Consider the following 20,206-nt stretch of genomic DNA (forward strand, 5'->3'; position numbering starts at 1 on the left):
CCTGCAGAGCCTCATTGCTTCTTTAAGTAGACTGGCTAGGATAGATTCCTTCTGTGCATCAGTACACGCTGCAGCCAAACCCTTCCCATGAAGTCTTGATGTTTATGAATTGAATGGCAAGTTTTGAAAAACTAAAGCAAGCGAGAAGAATTGCTTACAGTTTATTGGATTTTTTGGACGTCAGCAGACGAGACCTGCGAGAGGTAAACAGAAGTTCATAGTTGGTCATGCTGAATTTTTGAGCCAAAATGCATCGTCCCTGGGTGGGCTTGAACCACCAACCTTTCGGTTAACAGCCGAACGCGCTAACCGATTGCGCCACAGAGACTCATGCAGTGCTTACACTGGGGCCTGATTGGTGTGCTGTTTGCTTATGCTTCCCAGGCAACCTGAAAATATTTCTAAAATAGCTCTATTTCCCACAGCAAATCAGGGTATCAAGCACTTCCCTACCTCCCCTAATCCACAAACACAGGGGATTTAGTAGAGGACAGAGCCCATCAACAGTGCACCAAATGTCCTCTGTATAGGCATAACTTGCTATGAGGAGAAAGCCACAGTTGCGCACTTGTGTTAAAAGGGGACAGTAGGCTGAACCCAGAGAACACAGGTGAAATGACTCAGGTTTACTGAGTGGAACACTCTGTGTCTTTGTGCCAAAAACAGCAGCGTCTTTTCAGTTAACAGCCGAACGCGCTAACCAATTGTGCCACAGAGACTCACTGGCATGTGTGTTCTGCCTTTGGCCTGATTGCATTGCTATTTTTTTCTGATTGGCAGAAAACCTGAACTTTTTTCTGAAAAAGGCATGCCTCTCTTAGCACTGCAGTGCATTAGACTGCTCCCTTGCTTCCCTGAGTCCCCAAATACACAACCACCTTGGGCGCAATAGAAGACACATTCCAGCAGATTTAGTAAGAGTGCACCAAGGTTTCTATATGTAGGTACCTTGCTGAGAAGCAAGGCCTGCAGTTGCATTCTTCTGTTAAAAGAGGGCAGCAGAGTGCACCAAGAGAACTTGGGGGAAGTAGCTTATGTTAACTACTTGCCATGATCTTTATAGATCCCTCTGTTTGACTGGGTGAATTCTAATTTCTGGGGTAGAGTAAGCAATTTTTGGATCTAGATGCTGTGCGCAACAGGAATGCTATATACTGCACTGTACTGCTACTGAAAAGTTACCAATTTTACAGGATGTTCAGGTAAGCTTTGTTTCAGAAAACAACTTGCTAGAGGCCCTAGGACAGATTACTGGGACAAAGGAAGAGGGTTTGGGGATTAGCACATCTCCTATGAAAGGTACAGTCACGCCCGAGACAACTCTGAGTGCCTCCTCAAATTCTAAGAAATGCGAACTGGGGTCCTACGCCTTTTATTGCCAGTGGTTCTTTGTGTTTCAGACAAATGTGCACGCCTCCCAGAGCCCCATGCAATGCACTTAGGGAAATGGGGGAAGGTGCTGTGCAACCCTCTCGCTGACAATGTCTCTCTTGTCTATAATGTATCTATGAGAGAGAGAGAAATAGGCAATGCGAGAGTGAAAAAGTAAAATGGAAATGTGTCTACTGAGACCAGTATAAGGGGAAATCCTCACAATCCAGGACCGACAGTTGATTGGGAGGGCGCTTACAGTTTTCTGACACCAGAGCGGTACCTGAACTCACAAACCCAAACTACAAAGTGATGGGCATTGCCACTAGACTGCCGACCCCCTTTCGGGGCCCCAGCATATATCCTTTAGTCACACCTAGAGTTCCCAGGACAGTGCAGCATTCAGCGATTACACGAAAATATTGACAGCGCTAGGAGGCCATGCAAATGGCAGAGGTATGCTTTACAAAGCCCACGTAGCGTGCACAAAACAGCACATCAGTCAGGCCCACTTGAAGAGATGGTAAAGAGGAAATACTTCTGCTGCATCCAGTAAAACATAGAGATTGGCCTGCTTTAAAGGTTGACCATGTCCTTCATTGGTGTCTGTCAATATGATACTTCCCTGCTGCAAAGCTTACATTCGAAACGCCAGAAAAACTAGGCCCAGAGCACAAAGATGCAGTCAGGTTGAAATAACGAGATACTGAAGAGCAATTTTGTATTTCAGAGTGGGAAAAGGAAGTATGACCCCGACGTGATTTGAACACACAACCTTCTGATCTGGAGTCAGACACGCTACCATTGCGCCACGAGGTCCTTGCAGGAGTCCACCTGGTGTGTCTGATGACAGAATAAAGGTAGGAGACGTACATGGACCTGCAGAGCCTCATTGCTTCTTTAAGTAGACTGGCTAGGATAGATTCCTTCTGTGCATCAGTACACGCTGCAGCCAAACCCTTCCCATGAAGTCTTGATGTTTATGAATTGAATGGCAAGTTTTGAAAAACTAAAGCAAGCGAGAAGAATTGCTTACAGTTTATTGGATTTTTTGGACGTCAGCAGACGAGACCTGCGAGAGGTAAACAGAAATTCATAGTTGGTCATGCTGAATTTTTGAGCCGAAATGCATCGTCCCTGGGTGGGTTTGAACCACCAACCTTTCGGTTAACAGCCGAATGCGCTAACCGATTGCGCCACAGAGACTCATGCAGTGCTTACACTGGGGCCTGATTGGTGTGCTGTTTGCTTATGCTTTCCAGGCAACCTGAAAATATTTCTAAAATAGCTCTATTTCCCACAGCAAATCAGGGTATCAAGCACTTCCCTACCTCCCCTAATCCACAAACACAGAGGATTTAGTAGAGGACAGAGCCCATCAACAGTGCACCAAATGTCCTCTGTATAGGCATAACTTGCTATGAGGAGAAAGCCACAGTTGCGCACTTGTGTTAAAAGGGGACAGTAGGCTGAACCCAGAGAACACAGGTGAAATGACTCAGGTTTACTGAGTGGAACACTCTGTGTCTTTGTGCCAAAAACAGCAGCGTCTTTTCGGTTAACAGCCGAACGCGCTAACCAATTGTGCCACAGAGACTCACTGGCATGTGTGTTCTGCCTTTGGCCTGATTGCATTGCTATTTTTTTCTGATTGGCAGAAAACCTGAACTTTTTTCTGAAAAAGGCATGCCTCTCTTAGCACTGCAGTGCATTAGACTGCTCCCTTGCTTCCCTGAGTCCCCAAATACACAACCACCTTGGGCACAATAGAAGACACATTCCAGCAGATTTAGCAAGAGTAAACCAAGGTTTCTATATGTAGGTACCTTGCTGAGAAGCAAGACCTGCAGTTACATTCTTCTGTTAAAAGAGGGCAGCAGAGTGCACCAAGAGAACTTGGGGGAAGTAGCTTATGTTAACTACTTGCCATGATCTTTATAGATCCCTCTGTGTGACTGGGTGAATTCTAATTTCTGGGGTAGAGTAAGCAATTTTTGGATCTAGATGCTGTGCGCAACAGGAATGCTATATACTGCACTGTACTGCTACTGAAAAGTTACCAATTTTACAGGATGTTCAGGTAAGCTTTGTTTCAGAAAACAACTTGCTAGAGGCCCTAGGACAGATTACTGGGACAAAGGAAGAGGGTTTGGGGATTAGCACATCTCCTATGAAAGGTACAGTCACGCCCGAGACAACTCTGAGTGCCTCCTCAAATTCTAAGAAATGCGAACTGGGGTCCTACGCCTTTTATTGCCAGTGGTTCTTTGTGTTTCAGACAAATGTGCACGCCTCCCAGAGCCCCATGCAATGCACTTAGGGAAATGGGGGAAGGTGCTGTGCAACCATCTCGCTGACAATGTCTCTCTTGTCTATAATGTATCTATGAGAGAGAGAGAAATAGGCAATGCGAGAGTGAAAAAGTAAAATGGAAATGTGTCTACTGAGACCAGTATAAGGGGAAATCCTCACAATCCAGGACCGACAGTTGATTGGGAGGGCGCTTACAGTTTTCTGACACCAGAGCGGTACCTGAACTCACAAACCCAAACTACAAAGTGATGGGCATTGCCACTAGACTGCCGACCCCCTTTCGGGGCCCCAGCATATATCCTTTAGTCACACCTAGAGTTCCCAGGACAGTGCAGCATTCAGCGATTACACGAAAATATTGACAGCGCTAGGAGGCCATGCAAATGGCAGAGGTATGCTTTACAAAGCCCACGTAGCGTGCACAAAACAGCACATCAGTCAGGCCCACTTGAAGAGATGGTAAAGAGGAAATACTTCTGCTGCATCCAGTAAAACATAGAGATTGGCCTGCTTTAAAGGTTGACCATCTCCTTCATGGGTGTCTGTCAATATGATACTTCCCTGCTGCAAAGCTTACATTCGAAACGCCAGAACAACTAGGCCCAGAGCACAAAGATGCAGTCAGGTTGAAATAACGAGATACTGAAGAGCAGAGCAATTTTGTATTTCAGAGTAGGAAAAGAAAATTTGACCCTGACGTGATTAGAACACGCAACCTTCTGATCTGGAGTCAGACGCGCTACCATTGCGCCACGAGGTCCTTGTGGCAGTCCACCTGGTGTGTCTGATGACAGAATAAAGGCAGGAGACGTACATGCACCTGCAGAGCCTCATTGCTTCTTTAAGTAGACTGGCTAGGATAGCTTCCTTCTGTGCATCAGTACACGATGCAGCCAAACCCTTCCCATGAAGTCTTGATGTTTATGAATTGAATGGCAAGTTTTGAAAAACTAAAGCAAGCGAGAAGAATTGCTTGCAGTTTATTGGATTTTTTGGACGTCAGCAGACGAGACCTGCGAGAGGTAAACAGAAGTTCATAGTTGGTCATGCTGAATTTTTGAGCCAAAATGCATCGTCCCTGGGTGGGCTTGAACCACCAACCTTTCGGTTAACAGCCGAACGCGCTAACCGATTGCGCCACAGAGACTCATGCAGTGCTTACACTGGGGCCTGATTGGTGTGCTGTTTCCTTATGCTCCCCAGGCAACCTGAAAATATTTCTAAAATAGCTCTATTTCCCACAGCAAATCAGGGTATCAAGCACTTCCCTACCTCCCGTAATCCACAAACACAGGGGATTTAGTAGAGGACAGAGCCCATCAACAGTGTACCAAATGCCCTCTGTGTAGGCATAACTTGCTATGAGGAGAAAGCCACAGTTGCGCACTTGTGTTAAAAGGGGACAGTAGGCTGAACCCAGAGAACACGGGAGAAATGACTCAGGTTTACTGAGTGGAACACTCTGTGTCTTTGTGCCCAAAACAGCAGCGTCTTTTCGGTTAACAGCCGAACGCGCTAACCAATTGCGCCACAGAGACTCACTGGCATGTGTGTTCTGCCTTTGGCCTGATTGCATTGCTATTTTTTTCTGATTGGCAGAAAACCTGAACTTTTTTCTGAAAAAGGCATGCCTCTCTTAGCACTGCAGTGCATTAGACTGCTCCCTGTGGGATGTATTTACCCATGCATTCGAGCCCTACCTCAAAACTGTGCAGTACTGACATGGAAAACATCATGATGGCCAGAGCTTCCCAGAAAATGCACAGGGAAGTGCATGAAGAATAGGCTGCCACCCATTTTTGCCGATGTTATGGGCACAGAAGGACACTGCCTAAAACCACCATTGGACTACCCACACAGTAGTCTGAAACCATTGGGAATGGCAATGCTGATTGCCAAAAGCAAACCCATAACTGTGGAGAATTCATTTTCTTAAATCCCAAAAAGGGGTGCAGTACCAGTACTCACCACTATCCAAAAGCCGGCATTTTAAAACAACACCAGATTTTACTTTTTGCAAAACTGAATAAATGAACCCAAAACAGGCCAAAGAAAGACTTACTGAGAGGTGGATACAATCTAAAGTTATATTCTGAAGTGACTTGAAGGTTTATAACAAGACTGGCTGCGCTGTGGATTTCAGCAGTTTAAGTAAATTTGGACTGAAAGACACTAAAAAAAATCTAAATGTTTAAATTGACTGAGTGACCTACTTTTGAGTGTCACATAGGTTGCAATTGTTTAAATGTCATAGTTTTAAACTTAGAATCAGCATTCTAGCTGCATATGTAAAAATGTTTAGTTTTATTTGAATGCAGGAACTGGGGAACAAAAAGTGACATTTTATCTGAAACTTGGCTTAAGGAACTGAATTCTGCCTGGCAACTACCCCCATCAGGAGTGAAACTTGAGTCACAGCTGTGTTCCCAGGCCTAGCTGCCCTTTTGCTGCTCACACCAAAAGGGATATGACACTTCCCTGATTGAATTACCTGGGCTCTGCAGGAAATTGAACAAAGCCCTCTCCTGACTCAGGCAAATGTTTTATTGGCGGGAGTCGTAAATGGAGCTTCCTCTTGGCAGAAGCTGGGAGGGGCAGGGTCTCTGAGCTTGGCAGAAACTGGAAAGACTGGTTTCTGTACCATGTGACCTGAAAAGACACACCTCTATAGCCAGAATATGGTTTTAGAAAAAGATGAATAACTCATAGTACGGACTTGTGAAAATTATTTAAATTATACCATAATTCTTGTGATTTTTCTGCCCACATTTTAAGAGGTTTTTCGAACCGGTGGCATGTTCAGGGGGGTTTTAGCGGAAAAGAGGATATTACTCAAAATGTGTGCATGTGAAAAATCAGACACTTCATCAACTAATGTCCATACTCCTTGCGCACATGTGTGTAAATTTGGGTCAATGTCCTGAATTGCAAAATCAGTTAAAAAGTGAAATATGTGCCATTTCTGAATGCAAGCCCCCAGGAAGAGCAGAGTTTGAACAGGGTATACCTCCTGTAATGCATGATGGGTGAAGATGATTTTAAAACAACATGTACCTCTGCAAATATGTATTTGGGTTCAAATCTAGATTTGTGTGTAAGTTGACAGGAGGAGTGGACTTTCTGCAGGCTGTAAAATGACATCACTCTGACACAACTTAGCTCCCCCAATCAAATGAGAAATGGAAGTTTGACCAATTAGAAGCTGAGAGAGAGGTAGGGTCAGTGATGCTAGAACACACCCACATTCTAAACACATAAAAGCAGACAGACAGGACAGATAGAGACTTTCCAATCCATTTGCAGCTGGAAGCTCTGCCGGGAAAATCCATACTTTACCTCCATCAATCTCCAGAGAAAGCTGTGCAGAAAGATCCAGACTTTAAATCCCTCAATCTTCAGAATCCAGAGAGAGAGCAGACCCAGATCACTGTGAAGTGCAGAGACCAGAGTCCCGTCTAAAACCTGACCAGATCCATGGCGAGGCCCATTTCACTCAAGAATATAGTGTGAGTACCTAGAAAACTGTGCAGAACCAATCTCTTAGTTAAAATAATATAATTCAAATCTATTTTAATCTAAGTAGAACTGTCTCCTAACTGTCACCTGTCATTTTCTAGTTGCAAGCTGCACTTGTCTTTTTGAACTTTAAAATTTCAAATCTGAAAAACGACCTTTATTTAATCGCTCATATCTCCGCAACCGTTTGTGCTAGAGACTTGCAGTAACTTTCCCCTGAAAGCTGAGAATCGTGGCTTTCCTACGAACCTAGAACCGCATATAGTTTTGCCGTAATCGTGAAAAACGCACTCGCGAAGTTTGCCGCGATTTGCAAATTTCTCCACGTGTGAAAACAGAAGCTTCTTGCTTTCAGTTGCTAAAAATTCGTTTAACCTGCTAGTTACACCCTAGATCCTTGCTAAAGTGAGCCTGGACTAATATTAACTAGATACCACTCACCCTGAACTTCTAGAGGGAATTAAAAGCAAATTTAGCATATTTTTCACTTAATTGCCAGCACATATAAAAGCATTTTGCCTGTGTTTTCAACGTCTGTAGTCTAAGTTGCTGGGTGAACTGAATTACGTTTGAATTGCATTTCTGAGAACTGTGTGCTTCCTTCCATTTCCTTGCATTGCATAAAAGGGGGGGTGAATTGTCTAAGAAAGTGATTACATTGTCTTTTGCTGAAATCCTATCAAGTTATTTTCTTTACTGCATTTCATTCAACATTGCATCCCTCCGAAATCTATAAAGCATTCTCTACCACATTATTCTTCTGTCCCTATTTACCAGTGTGCTACCTTATCCATTTCATGTCAACTCCTTAGTGATTATAAAGAAGTGTGCTAGTGCCAGATTCTCCGTTGTTAATCTTTATCATATCAGATTAAGTGTGATATTCAATTATTAATTTATTATAAATTGTGATATATATATCTATATTGTTTAAAGTATCAATTAAACCTTTTAACTTGCAAAACAGAACTACTTCTTGGCTCAGTGGGGTCAGGGGGATTCCAACAGAGGGGTGTTATATAGGGGTAGTCATCCAGAACGCATGAACTGGACATAAAGATATATCAATAAGGGTTTTCATTCAGTATTCTAGACTAGGCGTTGACTTGGCTGTAGTGCTGAATTGAATCCTCTTACAAAATTGGGGGCTCCGGCCGGACGTTTGGGTTAGAATACCACTTGTGCAGCTTAATACAGCGTGCCAGCTGACCAGATACACATATCCAGTCGGATCACCACGCTGCATTACGCTGTGAAGCATTCCTCAAAAGGGACACTCCAAGAAAAGTTCTGTTCTGCAAAAATAAAATACAAACTTCTGTAAGTCAGGACAGAGACCAATCTCTAGAATGACGACCTTGGTAGATATGAAAATAGCCAGAGAGCACTTCTTACATAAACTATTTGTGAGAGGTGAATGGGCTGAGCAGGGCCAGGATGCCTGGTTGCAGGCCATCACGCGACAGGTCACTGAAACAGGGTCAGACTTATGGAGAGATCAGGGTCCATTACATGTGGCCCTGAGTGAACTATATATGGCTCCTAAGGCCAAAGATGAACACAATAAGATTGTTAGGATAGCGGCATATTTATATTTATATATGGGAGCCATACAGAATAAATGTGCTGAAGGCCCTGATCTGGCAAAAAGGCAACAGATGGCGTTAGAGAAGGCCCAATCTGATCTGGACTCTTCTGAGCAAAGGCTGCACAGGAGCCAGGAGTCAGAAAATGAGACCAGGCAGTACATCACTAAAATAAAGGAGGATATGGATGTGCTGCAAAAGGAAAAGTCAGAACAGGATACCAGATTTCTGGCCTTGCAGAAGGAACACCAAGAAGGTTTGGACTCCCTACTGCAAAGCCAGAAAAAGCTGGAGCAACAACTGGACTTCAACAGGGTATGTGCTGAGCAGGTAGTCACCCTGCAAGGCCACCTAGATAGAGTGAAGGCAGAGAGCAACAAACTAATTCTGAAAGACCTGGATACCCAGGCAGAGTTTGATCAGGAGCGCCAGAAAGCTGGTGCCTTCCAAAGGCAAAGGGACGACCTGGCAGCACAGATGCAGGCTCTCAGTCAGGAAAGAGACACCATAGGCCAGGAAGTCTGCCATTTAAAAAGGAAAATGGAAGAAAATCACCTGGCCCTCCAGGGGCTGGGTGACCTCCAAAAAGAAAACCAGAACTTGGTAGAGCACACCAGAAGGGTGGAAGATGTTCTGCCAATAAAGGAGCAGGCCGGTAGGGATGGGACTCAGGAGGTAAACCTCCTGCAGCAAAGACCGGCCCAGTTCTCCAGGACCAACCAGGAAGCACAGAGGGAAAATGAGGCCCTCTGTCAACACAATGATAGGCTCCAACAACAGGTAGCGATGCAGGAGAGACTGATAGAGTCTAGTAAGGCCTTGACTGAGGAACTGAAAGCACAAATGCAGGCTCTTGCATTGCAACAGGGAGCAGGGGCGGATAGAGATGAGGTCCGCTGGGAAAGAGAGACTCCTGACCATAACCTCAGGAGCCCTAACACCAGGGGCCTTCATCTCTCCCAGTCCCTGGACTCTACCACCCTCATGTCCCCGGGCGCACATGAGCACAGGGCCACAGGGATGGCAGATTACTATCCAGCTAAAAGTATGGGGCTCATAGGCCAGTACCACTCAGGAATGGATGGGCGGGCATCTGGGCATGGGCACCCAAGCATGGTGCAATTCAGTGGGGAACCCCGGGAGAATAGGCCCATTAAGGGCATCATGAAAACCTCTGCCCAGTTAGGTCAGTGGAGGGGGTACCCATCAAATCCTGGCAGCAAGGAGGAATCTGAAGACTCCTCTGAACTGCGCAGGACACAGGAGACCAGGTCCCCACATTCTGCCAGCCATTCCCAGGCTCGCAGAATCCGGGAAAACCTGGAAGAACAGACGGGAACCTCTGGGAGCAGTGCCTCTGAGTCCGAGGACGAATGGACAAGGGTTACCCGAACCAAAAAGGCCAATAAGGCAAAAAGGGCCTTGCTTAAGGACCCCTTAAAGCAGATTAAGGCGATCAGGAGCGTCATCACGCCTTACCATAAGAACGCTAAGTATTCTGTTTGGGAGCACTTAGAGTTGTTTGAACAAATGATGGAGACTTTCCATTTGAAGGACAGCCAAAGCTGTATTCAATATGTAAAGTGGACCTTCTCCCCGGAATACTCCAGTTTCTTTGCGGGGCTGGAGGACCAAAATCATTTAAGATGGTCCACCTATAAGGCGGCCATCTTGAAACATTTTTCTGTTCACAGAAATCCTCAAGAGGCTCGCAAGGCAGCCTACAATTTGCAATGTGGGGAGGATCAGGCCCCACAAGAATTTGTGCAGGAGTTAAAGCGTGCTTTTGCACAGACCACAAGAAGGGTGCGCACGGATAGCAGAGAATTTATAAATACGTTTTTCCACGCCTTGCCCAAATATATCATGACCCAGCTCGTGAGGGATTTTCACGAGAAAAGATCTTTAGACTGGGTCATTGAACAGGCTACCCGGATCTATGAGGTGCAGAAACCGATACATAGCAAAAGTAATGCCCAGAAAAACCCCAAAGCCAACAGCACCCCTGCTGCTGCCAAGGTGGCAGAGGTAAAGGTCACCCCCGTTTTGGATTTGGAGATGGGGGGGCCTAAAAACCTACCTGCACCTAATAATGCTAGGCCCAGGAGGTCCTCGGTTCAGTCACAGACAGGGAGCCAAGGAGGCAGCCCCACAAATGGGGTCCCTCGCTCTCCTGATTATGTAAGTCCCCGTTACAAGGGAAATCGACCCATCCTGGGTTATGTGTGGACTCCTCCAGCCCAAGGGGGGGGATCCAGCCAAGCACCTAACCCAGGGAACTTCCCTCCCAACTTCCCACAGGAGGGCAGAAATTGTCCAAATCCTGGGCAGAACTTTTTCCCCAGGTATCCACCCAATTTCCAACCCCAAAATCATCCATCCTTCTTTCCCCAATTCCCTGAGCCCAGACAACCTAATCCGGGAGATGGGAGGCCAAGGGTGGAGGGGTACCCAAATCTTCCCAACCAGGGGTACTACCAAAGAAGGGATAGCTACCCTTCCCGGGATCAGCCCAGGGGAGAAAACAGGGCCCCGTATCAGCCTGAGCGGGTTTCCCAGTTAGAGCGCCAGGTTCAAAACATGGCGCGGGATCTGGGTCACATACTGAGGGCTCAGCAGAACCCTCAGATCAGCATGCCGGCGCAGAACGCACCCAACTCTGGACCTGGTGCTCCAGAACAATGACGGGGGCAGCACCCCGATAACTCACCGGTTCCCAGGGAGGAGGCACAAGGGGAAGGGGGGTGTAAAGCCTTGGAGGAAGCTTCCTTCCTCACTTGTAAACAGCCCCTGGAAACCCAGGAACCGGAAACAAAATCTCTTGCCCCTGAAAGTCTGCCTCCTAAGGAGCAGAGGGGGGGTAGGAGAAACGAAAGACCCAAACAGACTCAGTTTGAGGAGGAGGTACAGGTCTTCCAATTTGAGGGAGAGGGATCCTCAGAGGATCCTGGGAAAAGGATCTTCTCCTTCAGAGAGGGGGGAACTCCTCCCAAAGAAAAATGGGTCCCTAGGGATGCAAATCCAGATTGGGGAGATGTGGAGACTGAGCTACCGCCGCCCACCATCTCATCCCAGAACCAACCGCAAGAAAATCCCCTGGTTCAAACCCATCCTGGTGACTGCCTCCAAAAAGGGGGGGGCGGCCCAGAACCGGAGCCAGGGGAACCCACAATGGCTCTGATCTCCAGTTGCCAAATTTTTCTTTCAGATTCCCAAGGCTCTCCACAGAATTCTGCCCAAATCTCTTCGCTAGCGATGTCCAAAACCAGAAAATTAGCCCACCAGTTGTCCAAAAATGTGCATTATCTGTGCCCCCTTGAGGAGAAGGAGGGAAGATATTATGCCCCGGTACAAGTACAGGGGCAGGGTACAATTTTGGCACTGGTGGACACTGGATCTCAAGCTACCCTTCTGTCCAGAAGGGCCTTTGACGAACTGAATGCAGGAAGGGGAGAGAATTACCAAATTCCTCTCACCTCTCTTCCTGGGCAACTCCAGAACTTTGACGGGAAGGAAATTCCCGTCGAGGGGACGGCAGATTTGGACATTAAAATTGGGCGACACAAGTTGAAACACCCGGTCATAGTTGTGGCCCCAGAGGGCACCCCTTGTTTACTAGGGAATGACCTCCTGAGAAGGTTGTCACCCCTAATAGATTGCGTAAACAAGGTCCTCTGGACCCAGACTAGCCGACCAATAAAATTAAAACGGAGTGTCAACCATGTTAGTTTAAACGGCACCTGCCACATGGTTGAACAAAAATCTGACCAAGTAGAATTTCACTTCCAGAATAGCCAAATTCCAGACGTGACAGTAATAGCAGTAGGACAACAGACTGGTGATGGAGGGTCCTCTCTATTTCTGAAAATCAACCTTCCTTCCAGTTTAAAGTGCTATTCCACACTGGAAGGAAACACCCTGAAATTCTATACTAATCCACAATCAGAAACTCCCACTCCTACAGTCCAGAAAGATGTGAAATTCAATCAGAGCCTGGCTGATATTCAGCAAATTGGAGAGCAGTTGTTCATCCCTGTTCAGTTAAATGATGGGAAGGACTCTGTTCTCGCTCGAGTGTGTGTGAACAACGGTAAGAGCTTCATCAGCGAAGCCATGTTTCGCCAACTCCCAAAAGATCCAGCCAGTCCCACCTTCAAACTGATAGACAAATGGGAAATGGACCTGGAAGCATCTGATTCCAAACATCTCCTGCCAAGCAGGTGTATGCTCAAAATCTCCATTGGCAACAAGAGCATAGTCCACAATTGTTGGGTCGTGCGAGACGTCCCTGCCGCCTTTTACTTAGGCAGTGACATTCGCAATCGCTTTGCCATTAGTTTGGACCTAATAAACTTCAAAGCTTGGTCCCGATTAGCGGATAATCCCATGGGCTTTGATGATCCAGAAAAAGCCTTTAGGTCAGCTCAATTGCTACCTTATGCAGTTGAAATTTAGATTAAAGAGGAAGTCACCATCCCAGAAAGGACCCGACAATTCTCCCTGGAAGTGAAAGTTAAAAGGGGACAAGAGTTGAAAAACCCTGATGCTTACATACATCTAAACGCTTCTCTCCAACAGCAAGGGTTGGGGGTAAACCCAACTCCATTAGTCAACCTAGAACATGACACCATTCCAATAGAGGTGGATAACAGCGAGTTAAAGAGTATTACTCTAGCCGCAGGCACCATTATTGGAATGGCGGTTGATGACCGACATTTTTCCATTGATTTAGGTAATGAACTGTTAGGACCAATCCCCAAGGACTGTTTTGACAGTGACAGTGAGGACAACACAACACCAGACAGGATTTTTACCCGGCATGGGGGGAACTTCCTGGTGTACACTTCCTGCCCCTATGGTAAGGAAGATGTGACTTGTGACTTCAGGAGGGATGAGGTGATTTTCCAGGTCCATGAGGGCTGCCTTTCCCACCTGAAGCCTCCGGTCCAAATCAGCACTCTAACCAGGGACTTCTTCACCCAGCTGGAGGAGGCCGCTGAAATAGCCAAACCAGAAGTCTTTCCAGGCTTCAGGCAGATGGTGGAAGAGAGAGTCAACCTAGCTGATGCCTGTGTGACTCTGGAACAAAAGCAAAAGTTGAAACAAGTTTTCTTGGATTTCCAAGATCTCTTTGCGGTAGACTCATATGACTGTGGTCGCACTGACATCCACACAACAACAATCCCCACGGACCCTGGCATGACCCCTGTGTTTGTGAAGCAATATCGCTTGCCTCTCGCATCAATGGAGTGACTTACGGAAATAATTAAGAACCTTGAGTCCCGGGGAATAATCCGTCCAGTCCACAGCACCTTCAATAATCCGGTGCTGGGAATATTGAAGCCAAACGGCCAGTGGAGACTCTGCGCCGACCTCAGGGAGCTCAACAAACGGGTCCACACTTCCCGATGGCCTCTTCCCTACATTGACCAAGGGCTGGCCCAGATCCAGGGGTCACAGGTATTCACCGCAATCGACCTGACCAATGGATACTGGACCGTGCCTGTCAGCAGGGAGGACCAATACAAACTGGCTTTTACCTTTGGGGGCCAGCAGTACACATGGACCCGGACTCCCTTCGGATACCTTAACTCCGGTAATGAGTTCAACATTTTCCTACATAAGGCCATGCCCGACCTGGGTGCGAGGGGTAACCTGGCTTATGTAGATGATGTCCTCGTCAAAAGTTCATCTGTGGAGGAACACATAGCGGAGATCCGTTATGTTCTGACGCAGTTGAGGGCCGCCGGAGCAAAACTTTCCTTTCAGAAAGCACAGTGGTGTAGAACCCGTGTTAATTTCTTGGGGCATGAGATTACTCCTCAGGGTCTCTGTCCCCAGGAAAAGAAAGTGGAAGCACTTCAGAAACTGAAAGACCCCACAACTCTGCGAGAACTAAGGAGCCTCCTTGGACTGACTAATTACAGCAGAAAGTTCATTGAGGGATACGCAGAGATCACCAGACCCCTGATTCATCTCCTGAAGGGGGGGGTCAAGTGGGAATGGGGTCCAGAACAATCTGAGGCGGTAAAACAACTCAAAAGAAGCCTCTCACAAGCGCCTTGCCTAGCTTACCCTGTCAGAAACAAGGAGTTCTTCCTGGAGACGGGGTTCTCTAATACGTGCTTGACGGCAGTATTATACCAAAAGCATGACAAGGTCAATAAAGTAATCTCCTATGCAAGCAAAACTTTATCCTCTGTGGAGGAAAAATTCAACGATTGTGAGAAGGCACTCCTGGCGACGGTGTGGGCATTGAAGAATTACCGCCCGTTTATCCAGGGGGAACACATCATAGTGGAGACTCCACACCAGCCTCTGCAATATCTCCAAAGTGATAGAATCCGGGCCGGAAATGTGAGTAATTCCCGAATCACTTCCTGGATTCTATCAATGCAAGGCTTTCCTGTGGAGGTCAGATATGGCCAAAACAAGAAGAGTCCCCTCGCGCAAGGTCTGGCTGACTTGCATGATTGTGCCAGAGAAAACTGTCTCGAGGACGAAAGTCTAAAAATCAAGGACAACACGGAGGCATACCTTAATTCCCCACACAGTCTTTGAAGAGGACAAGTGTGAGGGAATGCCCACTGTCTATGTGGATGGATGCTCTTACCATGTTGACAACGACGGGGAGAAAGAACTGGTGGCTGGCGTAGGGAATGCATGGGTGAATGAGTCCCCAGAACCCTCCGCTGGATACAAAATTGGTCCCCGAAGTAGTCAGGTGGCAGAATTGATGGCTGTGCATCAGGCCATCCTCACTGCTGTCCAGCATCAACTCCACGAACTGGTCATAATCACAGATTCGGATTATGTACAGAACGGGTTCGTGGAGCACCTGGTTAATTGGAAAACCAGAGGCATGTTATGTGCTAACAACAAACCCTTGAAACATGGGAAGTTGATCCAAAACATCGATGATCTGGTCACGTCGAATGGGATGACCATCTATTGGAAAAAGATCAAGGGTCATTCCAAAGTAGAGGGACCAGACAAAACTGGAAATGACTTAGCTGATCAGCTGGCCAAAACCGGGGCCATCCAAGGGGATCTAATTGAGATTGAGTCCCTGTTGGGGGAAATCCAGGTCCCTGCTATCACTAGGTCCCAGACAAATGCTCACAACGACCTTTCAATTGTACAATGGAGTAAGGAGACCCCTGATGCTGATTTGATTACCGCTCAGAAGGGGGATCCAATTATTGGTAAATTTTACCAGCACCTTGAGGACCCTGAGAACTTTCCCCTGACGGATACCGATTACATTGGGAAAGAGGACCTAAGAGTGTTGATGAAATGTCCAAAAATGTTCCGGATCCAAGACGGTTTGTTGGTAAGGAAATCCAAAGCTGGCCACGATCAGTGGGTGGTTCCTACCTCATTCCGAAGCCTGATGTTAAGTCACGCCCATGATGCGGCCACCGCCGGTCATAGGGGGTTTCACACAACACTGGAAATCTTAAGAGAGGTTGCATACTGGCCACACATGGGGCAGGACCTCGAACAATATTTGAAGGGGTGTCTTGTGTGTGCACAATTTCAGCCATCATCCCTCACGCACCGTGCGCCTCTCCAAAAGCGGGGGATGACCCTGCCATGGTCAGATTTACAAATCGACTTTGTAGGCCCTGTGATTCGCTCTGCTAGGGGGAATAAGTACATGTTGACTGTGACATGCTTGTTTACCAAGTGGGTGGAATGTCTCCCAGCCCCAAATTGCAAGGCAGAAACTGCAGCTGCCTTGATGATTAACCACATCTTTTCCCGTTTTGGTCTACCTCAAAGGATTGAGTCAGACAGAGGTAGCCACTTCACCAGTGAAGTAATGACAAAGATGTGGGAGATACTGGGGGTCAAGAGAAAGCTACACATTGCTTACCGGCCAGCTTCTTCTGGGGCAGTAGAGAGATATAACCGGACAATTGTGAGCATATTAAAGAAGTTTGTGGCAGATTCTGGGCCAAATTGGGATATCCGATTACCTCTGGTCCTAATGGCCATCAGATCTACCCCTTCATCTGCAACCAAAATGTCACCATTTGAGTTGATGACTGGGCGCAAGATGGTGCTTCCGCAGCATTTGCTCTATAGGACCCAAGAGCAGACACTGATAAATGCCTCCACAACTCATGAGTATGTGGAGAATTTAAGGAAACACCTTCAACATGCTTTTGCTTATGCTCAGCGGAATCTAGAAAGATCGGCTGATAGCATGAAGACCCACTATGACCTGAAAACTTCCAGGAAGGAATATCAGGTGGGAGACCGGGTCTATCTATACAACTTCCAAAGGAACCAGGCCAAGCAGCGCAAATTTTTGCCTACATGGAAGGGACCCTTTGAGATCATCGACAAGATCTCTCCTGTGGCCTACAAAATCCACATCCCCAAAGGTCCTTTGGCAGCGGGGGAAGACAAGTGGGTCCACATAAACCAGTTGAAATGTTGCCATCCCAGGCACACTCTGCAACAACTGGAGGAATCCTCTGGAATCCTAGCGGGCACTGTCTCAGACTAATTCAGTTCCAACCATAATACATACCACATCTAGTCTCTAAAATATTGTGATTTGCATGAAACTGTCTCTTAGTTATACTGTTTTTTTTTTCAAAATAAGAATGTAATGTTTTGTTATGATGAAATGCATATGCTGCCCCACTATCTCAACAGTGGTGGAAAAACGTCTATGAGTAGGTATTGCCGCTTTTGCCTTATCATCCTAGGAGAGATGAAACCATGGAGAATGACCAAGGAGGACGATCCGGAGACCGCGAGCAGAGACGCAACGGGCCCGGGGTACCGCCCAATCTTCCCATCAGGACCGGCGAGGAGAACCGATCGATCAGTACCGGATGGAGGAAAAGATGCTGAACTGGCCATCCACCGGAAGAAGATGAGAACTACATCCCAGATCTTGCGAGTCCCATCAGTGAAATAGAATGGCCATCGCAAGAGGGGGGCTTGTGGGATGTATTTACCCATGCATTCGAGCCCTACCTCAAAACTGTGCAGTACTGACATGGAAAACATCATGATGGCCAGAGCTTCCCAGAAAATGCACAGGGAAGTGCATGAAGAATAGGCTGCCACCCATTTTTGCCGATGTTATGGGCACAGAAGGACACTGCCTAAAACCACCATTGGACTACCCACACAGTAGTCTGAAACCATTGGGAATGGCAATGCTGATTGCCAAAAGCAAACCCATAACTGTGGAGAATTCATTTTCTTAAATCCCAAAAAGGGGTGCAGTACCAGTACTCACCACTATCCAAAAGCCGGCATTTTAAAACAACACCAGATTTTACTTTTTGCAAAACTGAATAAATGAACCCAAAACAGGCCAAAGAAAGACTTACTGAGAGGTGGATACAATCTAAAGTTATATTCTGAAGTGACTTGAAGGTTTATAACAAGACTGGCTGCGCTGTGGATTTCAGCAGTTTAAGTAAATTTGGACTGAAAGACACTAAAAAAAATCTAAATGTTTAAATTGACTGAGTGACCTACTTTTGAGTGTCACATAGGTTGCAATTGTTTAAATGTCATAGTTTTAAACTTAGAATCAGCATTCTAGCTGCATATGTAAAAATGTTTAGTTTTATTTGAATGCAGGAACTGGGGAACAAAAAGTGACATTTTATCTGAAACTTGGCTTAAGGAACTGAATTCTGCCTGGCAACTACCCCCATCAGGAGTGAAACTTGAGTCACAGCTGTGTTCCCAGGCCTAGCTGCCCTTTTGCTGCTCACACCAAAAGGGATATGACACTTCCCTGATTGAATTACCTGGGCTCTGCAGGAAATTGAACAAAGCCCTCTCCTGACTCAGGCAAATGTTTTATTGGCGGGAGTCGTAAATGGAGCTTCCTCTTGGCAGAAGCTGGGAGGGGCAGGGTCTCTGAGCTTGGCAGAAACTGGAAAGACTGGTTTCTGTACCATGTGACCTGAAAAGACACACCTCTATAGCCAGAATATGGTTTTAGAAAAAGATGAATAACTCATAGTACGGACTTGTGAAAATTATTTAAATGATACCATAATTCTTGTGATTTTTCTGCCCACATTTTAAGAGGTTTTTCGAACCGGTGGCATGTTCAGGGGGGTTTTAGCGGAAAAGAGGATATTACTCAAAATGTGTGCATGTGAAAAATCAGACACTTCATCAACTAATGTCCATACTCCTTGCGCACATGTGTGTAAATTTGGGTCAATGTCCGGAATTGCAAAATCAGTTAAAAAGTGAAATATGTGCCATTTCTGAATGCAAGCCCCCAGGAAGAGCAGAGTTTGAACAGGGTATACCTCCTGTAATGCATGATGGGTGAAGATGATTTTAAAACAACATGTACCTCTGAAAATATGTATTTGGGTTCAAATCTAGATTTGTGTGTAAGTTGACAGGAGGAGTGGACTTTCTGCAGGCTGTAAAATGACATCACTCTGACACAACTTAGCTCCCCCAATCAAATGAGAAATGGAAGTTTGACCAATTAGAAGCTGAGAGAGAGGTAGGGTCAGTGATGCTAGAACACACCCACATTCTAAACACATAAAAGCAGACAGACAGGACAGATAGAGACTTTCCAATCCATTTGCAGCTGGAAGCTCTGCCGGGAAAATCCATACTTTACCTCCATCAATCTCCAGAGAAAGCTGTGCAGAAAGATCCAGACTCTAAATCCCTCAATCTTCAGAATCCAGAGAGAGAGCAGACCCAGATCACTGTGAAGTGCAGAAACAGAGTCCCGTCTAAAACCTGACCAGATCCATGGCGAGGCCCATTTCACTCAAGAATATAGTGTGAGTACCTAGAAAACTGTGCAGAACCAATCTCTTAGTTAAAATAATATAATTCAAATCTATTTTAATCTAAGTAGAACTGTCTCCTAACTGTCACCTGTCATTTTCTAGTTGCAAGCTGCACTTGTCTTTTTGAACTTTAAAATTTCAAATCTGAAAAATGACCTTTATTTAATCGCTCATATCTCCGCAACCGTTTGTGCTAGAGACTTGCAGTAACTTTCCCCTGAAAGCTGAGAATCGTGGCTTTCCTACGAACCTAGAACCGCATTCCTACCCCCTATAGTCTTGCCGTAATCGTGAAAAACGCACTCGCGAATTTTGCCGCGATTTGCAAATTTCTCCACGTGTGAAAACAGAAGCTTCTTGCTTTCAGTTGCTAAAAATTCATTTAACCTGCTAGTTACACCCTAGATCCTTGCTAAAGTGAGCCTGGACTAATATTAACTAGATACCACTCACCCTGAACTTCTAGAGGGAATTAAAAGCAAATTTAGCATATTTTTCACTTAATTGCCAGCACATATAAAAGCATTTTGCCTGTGTTTTCAACGTCTGTAGTCTAAGTTGCTGGGTGAACTGAATTACGTTTGAATTGCATTTCTGAGAACTGTGTGC

The 20,206-nt window shown here is 46.1% G+C and overlaps 5 non-coding genes across 5 annotated transcripts; all 5 read right to left on the reverse strand.

Annotated features, from left to right (window-relative positions):
• Nucleotides 1-254: 254 nt before the first annotated feature.
• TRNAN-GUU (transfer RNA asparagine (anticodon GUU)) lies at nucleotides 255-328 on the reverse strand. Its single transcript has one exon. It is a non-coding gene; the product is annotated as a tRNA-Asn (tRNA).
• A 1,790-nt stretch (nucleotides 329-2,118) lies between these two features.
• Nucleotides 2,119-2,190, reverse strand: TRNAW-CCA (transfer RNA tryptophan (anticodon CCA)). Its single transcript has one exon. It is a non-coding gene; the product is annotated as a tRNA-Trp (tRNA).
• Nucleotides 2,191-2,503: 313 nt separating this feature from the next.
• Nucleotides 2,504-2,577, reverse strand: TRNAN-GUU (transfer RNA asparagine (anticodon GUU)). Its single transcript has one exon. It is a non-coding gene; the product is annotated as a tRNA-Asn (tRNA).
• Nucleotides 2,578-4,372: 1,795 nt separating this feature from the next.
• TRNAW-CCA (transfer RNA tryptophan (anticodon CCA)) lies at nucleotides 4,373-4,444 on the reverse strand. The gene has a single exon. It is a non-coding gene; the product is annotated as a tRNA-Trp (tRNA).
• Nucleotides 4,445-4,757: 313 nt separating this feature from the next.
• TRNAN-GUU (transfer RNA asparagine (anticodon GUU)) lies at nucleotides 4,758-4,831 on the reverse strand. Its single transcript has one exon. It is a non-coding gene; the product is annotated as a tRNA-Asn (tRNA).
• Between the last annotated feature and the right edge of the window lie 15,375 nt (nucleotides 4,832-20,206).

This window comes from Ambystoma mexicanum, chromosome 11, assembly GCF_040938575.1.
Source record: "Ambystoma mexicanum isolate Mex_15411 chromosome 11, UKY_AmexF1_1, whole genome shotgun sequence".
NCBI lineage: Eukaryota > Metazoa > Chordata > Amphibia > Caudata > Ambystomatidae > Ambystoma > Ambystoma mexicanum.